A 6,205-nucleotide genomic window follows, 5' to 3' on the forward strand; every position below is an offset into this window, starting at 1 on the left:
TGAAAAAATTATCCCATTTTACATTAAATTCAAATATTTCAACATAGAAAGTTTCATTCAATATACTTAAAATCTTACAAAAGAAATCACATATATTTTTATTTTAATATTCTTGTATCTTCACTTTCATGTAAACATCTGTATAGCAAAGGGAGGTGAAGAGTATCTTGAGATGAACTTCACCAGATTATGGTCAATAGGTGACACAAAATCAAACCTCTTCGTTTATAACTCGTAAGACCTCGTTAACTTGTCGATCTTCAGAAAACCGCACTTGAAGAATAGAAATTAGATTTCCAAGCAAATTCTCTAATGTTGCAACTCTATTATCAGCATTGGAGCTAAAACTGGCATGTCAGGGAAGCTTGCCAGGACAACGCACTTGTCCTCTCTTTTCGGGCCCTTTAACCTTTGAATAAGTATCATTCTTTCAGCTTGTAGAATATTTGATGGCTTGAGAATTATATGAGCTACCCGCCTCCTCTACCATGTGCTTCTTTAACTCTTCCTACATGCAACACAAGTAACTTTTCATACTCCAGCATACATATTAACATTGAAACTTCCCTAAAATACAATTCAGTCCCTAAAATACAAAACAATGTACTTCTATAGTAAAATACCAAACTGTGAACATATTCTAAATGAAAGCACTGAAAACAAATAACAATTTTATAGTGCAAGATCAAATTTGACCAACTAGTGATGGAAAACATATTAAACCTTTTTGTGAAATTTTGATACCATAATCACATTTTAGGACATGCTCTATCAAGCAATCAAAACTTCCCTGGAATCATTAAAATACTAGCCTCAACAATGAAGCACACAAGGGAAAGGGAACATTGTGCGAAAAGTAAGCGTTTAGGATTGAATATGATGGCACGACGAATTACAAGTGGGCTGATTTGACACCTTTCACCTTTCATGACCCACATCACTATTACCATGCTACTATACTCTCCTTTCTGACTTGGCCTACTTGCCTATTCTAACAAAAAATAACAGTGAACCTACATAGCCAAATTCCTTACCTTTGGAATTTCTTACTGCCTATTCTAACAAAAAATAACAGTGAACCTACATAGCCAAATTCCTTACCTTTGGAATTTCTTACTGTCACAGTAATTAGCTCACTCAAGCTGTTAAATACAAGAAATTTGATAGTTTACATTGTGACTTTTGTCAAATATTGATCAACAGCTGAGATCACTGAGAACAACTACCACTGATTATTAAGCTTACATTTCTTGAACTCACTTATACCTCAAGTAAAACAAGAATACTGCAAAAGAAAACCTGGAGAGAACTAGATCTCCTCCATGTTCATCATGACTTAAGAGCTAAGCAAGTAGTGTATACCAATGAATAACCCACCCACAATTCCACAAGAAAGATAAGTATATACTTGGTTTAGAGTGTGAATTATAGTAAATGCAATATCTGAAAACAGAGGAATACATATTTGTTGATATAAAAAACAGAGTAGATGCCAAGGATAAGTGTACAACCATCCCTCAATAAAATTGTTCTATTATATATTAGAATATCGATATCTGTATCTACGCCCCAACAACCCTGACATGGGAAATTTCAAATTCTCTCAAATCATTACTTGTGGTTTGGACAGGAATCGAGTTTTGGAGGAATTTATTTCAAACACATACTACTACTAAGCTGAGGGTAAAACTATCGCTCAATGCACACTCAGCAATTTCCAAATTTCGCGAAAGTAAGAAATACGAGAAAGAAGAGGTCTATGTCTTTCTAACATGAAAGGATACAATGCATCAAGTAACCTTAGAATAGACATCAACATCTTAAAGAAATGATATAAAATGAAGCAAAATACATAGTTTAAGAAAACAAAAACACATGAAAGGATATCTATCTATAATAGACTACTAACAAACTTACTTTCCATATGTTAGTATCAAGATCCACCTCATGCTTGCCCGACATATCAATAGCATCCACACTCAAAACTACCCACAGACAATAACAAAGAATATCATTCATAATCTTCATCATTATACATAACGACAAACCCAAAACGAAAAACAAACTTGAAAGCAACATCAAGCAGATAAAAAAAATTTAGTACTAACCATCACAAGGTAAAGAAGGGAATGTCATATTTATATGAATCGGAAGAGTCTCTCCACGATTCAAGTCCACTGACATCTGCAAAAGATCACAACATTTACTAATATACATATACAACTAGCTAGCATCATTGATATTAACATCAAATTAAACACACAAACGGAAAAATCAAGATTGTAAAAAAGAATGCAAACCTCATGAACAGTTTAAGTTGTGAGATAATAACCCATCTCGTGCAGAAACAGCGTAGCCATTATAATTAAACCAATTACCGAAACTGCAACCCAATAACAAAAAAATAAATATAAAATCTAAATAAAAAAATCATCGAATAGGGGAAAATGGATCAGGGAAGAAAGAAACGAGGATTACCGAGAGCACCGGATTGGGTTTTCTGCAATAAATTGGTTAAAACTTGATGCACTAAACTAGAATTGTATTAAAGGAACGCATTTATTCCAACAATATACCTCGCAAAGGTGAAGGCTGAAGTTGACTGTGATCACTCTCTTGACTCCGTCTAGCTCCCCTACTTGGATTTTCATGTTAAGTTTAAGTGTATTCTGAACTGCATCTGTGTAGTTAAATAACATGTTAACTTAGAATTAGCAAAACATTGAAAATAGAAAGTATGATTTCTAAAAGTCCAAGAGAATAACTCCTTCAGCTGATAAGATAATGCACCTTCTACCTTCAGCAACCTAAAAAATTGAGTCGGCATTTCGACTCAATGAATAATATATTGGTGATGCAGAAGACTCAAAAAGATAGAACTTAGATATGTACCACCTAAAAGTGCTTCTTTCCTATCACTGTAAATCAGAGAAGGGGAAATTTTATCGTGCAAATTCTAATTAGATGGTTATTAATATGAAACAATGCTCTACTAAGACTGTACCAATTCAACTGGACTTTGACATTCGGGAGAAGGAACCACTGTGGCTTGGCTTCTCGATGACAACACGTTTTGACAAGACAATGATTCAGGTAAACCAGTCCTCACGGCACGATGAACATCTAGACTGTTGGTAGCAGATACACCAGAAGTTCCCTTTCCTTTCTTGACCTTTGTTACAGTACTTAAATTGATCTCTCCTGATCCGTATTCAACACTTATATACTGTACTTACATAGAGATCACACCAGTTGCCAATAATGCATAACTTTATGTCATAAAGCTGGTGCAAAAATATATAAATTAAATCTAAGCTTTTAGATGCCAACGAGTAAATAAATTTAAGAGAGCTGAAGTTCAATACTGAATCACTTATATGTCATAAAGCCATAGCAAAAATATATAAATTGAATCTAAGCTTTTAGATGTTAACAAGTAAATTAATTAAGGAGAGCTGGAGTAATATACACCACAAGTTGCAATACTTTTGACCTCCCACCAGCTGCAATTGAAGTATCTAAGTGCCACTCATTGGAATTCACCAGTTTAAGATAGAAACATTCAAGTCAATAAAAAATTAATATAGTATCTCAGCTACAAGAGACGTAAAATGAAATATGACAGAAAAAGATGGGGCAGCAGATGTCACATAAACAAAAAAAAGAACTATAAATTGTATCAAATGAGAGAAAGAGACACATACATAACTCGAGATAAATAAACATCTAAACGATCGAAACATCATTTCTAAGCTAGACATCAGGCTAATATGTCAAGTGATCTAGGTGGAAAATTGTATCATCCCTCCAATTGATATAAGTTTGCAAAGTCACAAAATAAGATAGAACTAAATAAATGGCAATTCTATTCAAAATAACTGTATTTACTATTTAAAAATTATAAATGATAGCACAGAACCATAGAGCATACAAAGAAAGGAAGATCCTGAGTGGTGAATATGTGGCTGCCATGTTCATCATCCCAATCAGAAAACGAAGCCTTTGGTGTATGGTACAAAACCTGGCAATTAGGAGGAACAATGAAATCACTTGAATACAAAGCATAAAATGAGTATTGCCACTTTCACATTTATGAGACTTCACCTGGCTTTCAACAGTGACATCAGCTATAGGTTGCAGAGCCTCAATGACGGGTTGCAACAAAGTTTCATCTATTTCACTGAAATCCCTACAAATAAGATCAACACAAATACTTTGAAATAACAATATTCATAATGATAACTAAGCTAATAAACCAGACATAACAACGACAAAAAACAGAGCCAGCGGGATTTAAACTTTAAACAGTCTTTAACATATTATTATAAAGGGACTATTTTGAGAGAGCTTATTGACATGTTCATAAATTGTTTTTAACTTATTTCCATAAGCTCTCCAAGATAGCATTGAATACTACTTATATCTTATGTGAAAACACAGTTTACTTTAGTCTATCTGTTGTTATAGAAATAATTTCCGCATAAGCACTTGTATGATAAGCACTTAATTAAGTCATTTATCCAAATACGGCATAAGTACAGTGAGATTAATCTCTAATATACTACCATCCCACAATAAATTTTGCAAACTTCAACGCTAATTCAAAAACATGTGCATTCTTTATCTAAACCATTGCAAGATAAGGGAAAACTTGATTAACTATCAACACTAAACAATGTGTTCCTAATCATGTAATAAGAATAAACATTAATAGTAGCAAGTTTTTTTACCAAAGTTACTTTGACCCCAATCCTTATAGAGAGTTATTAAAGGCCTGTAATTCCCAAGATCATGCTTATTAACTGCAAAAGCTAATTCATCAACACGACAAAAACTCAAACGAGGCATTTTCATGAGAGTAACAGCCAAAGGTCCAAAAGGTCCAAGCTCCACAGCATTTCTGCATTTAATCCCATACTCCTTTTCAAGCTTAACCAAATTATGATTGATACAAATACCCACAAAAGTAAAATACAGAAGCCGAAGAAAATTAAGTAGAGATGTAGGAATTGAATCCAAATGACATAGCTGAATAATAAGACATGACTTTTAGAATACTCTCACTATGGTTTAATCTAATAAAAATTTCTAATCATTTTTCTCATCTTTCACAAATCATCAAACAACAACAACCACTACAATGTCAATGATGAAGAAAATAAAAACCATCGAAATCGTAAATTGATTTCAAGATACATAAATTAACTACACAAGAAATTGAAAACAATCGTGAATACATATAGTTATGGTTTTCAATGATTTCAATTACGATAACACAATTCAACAATTACGATTCGGTGCAATTTGAGAGGGCGAGAGAAAACCTTAGAAAGAAAGAGTCAAGTTGTGTGGCGGCGATTGAACAGAGAGTTGATGGTGGCGGCGGTTGAACAGAGTTTACGGTGGCGGCGATTGAACAGAGAGTTGACGGTGGATTCTACGATTTCAGATTTACATCGCTTCCACAAGCAAGTTGCAAGCTGAAATTGAAATGAAAATGACAATACTACCCTGTTTGTCCTAATTAGTATAAAAACATATATTTTATAATTAAAATTAATTTTTAATTTTTTAATTAGTAATTAGTAAAGTTGAGTTTTGACAATGAAAAAAAAACTTACGTTTTACATTTTTTTAATGAAAATAATAATTTTATAATTTATAAAAAAATATTATTTATTTATAATATAAAATTATTTAAAAATTTAATAAAGTAAAATATAGCCGTAGGTAAAGGTAATATGGGTGTAGGTAAAAGTAATGTATAAAATTATTTAAAAAATTAATAAAATAAGATATATCCGTAGGTAAAAGTAATATGACTGTAGGTAAAAGTAACATGTAGTGACAAAAATTAAGCGTCACTAAATCTGGGTGTCACAATAGGTCAGTTTTCTTGTAGTGGTTGTACCACATATTTTCTTAAACTTTCCTTTGCAATATGGAAATTGAACTATCCACAAAGAGATGGCGTGCCTTTAGTCTCTGTGATGGTGAGATAGCTTTATCTCAATTTTCACAATTTCAATCTCATCACATATGGAAGATTTTTACCATGGGACTTCAACATTTTTGTTTTAGCTCCCATATGCATGTGTTTCTTCATCTTTGATTATTCCGTTTTAAATTTTTTTGCAAGGAGTATTTTGATGATAAAATTTCTTGGTGAAGTAAGTTATTGAGAACACCTTCTATAACCAAAACT

General features: G+C 32.6%; 1 long non-coding RNA gene across 7 annotated transcripts; it reads right to left on the minus strand.

Annotated features, from left to right (window-relative positions):
- LOC131642403 (uncharacterized) lies at positions 1-5,510 on the minus strand. 7 transcript variants are annotated; one of them, XR_009295876.1, is made up of 11 exons: positions 5,325-5,510; positions 4,731-4,900; positions 4,105-4,189; positions 3,932-4,021; positions 3,005-3,284; positions 2,577-2,680; positions 2,479-2,500; positions 2,301-2,383; positions 2,109-2,184; positions 1,918-1,985; positions 1-508 (listed from the first exon to the last, which is right to left on the minus strand). It is a non-coding gene; the product is annotated as an uncharacterized LOC131642403 (long non-coding RNA). The 7 variants fall into 7 exon arrangements; XR_009295879.1 differs by lacking the exon at positions 2,479-2,500; XR_009295874.1 differs by having other exon boundaries at positions 2,479-2,680.
- Positions 5,511-6,205: the final 695 nt, after the last annotated feature.

This window comes from Vicia villosa, unplaced genomic scaffold, assembly GCF_029867415.1.
Source record: "Vicia villosa cultivar HV-30 ecotype Madison, WI unplaced genomic scaffold, Vvil1.0 ctg.004930F_1_1, whole genome shotgun sequence".
NCBI lineage: Eukaryota > Viridiplantae > Streptophyta > Magnoliopsida > Fabales > Fabaceae > Vicia > Vicia villosa.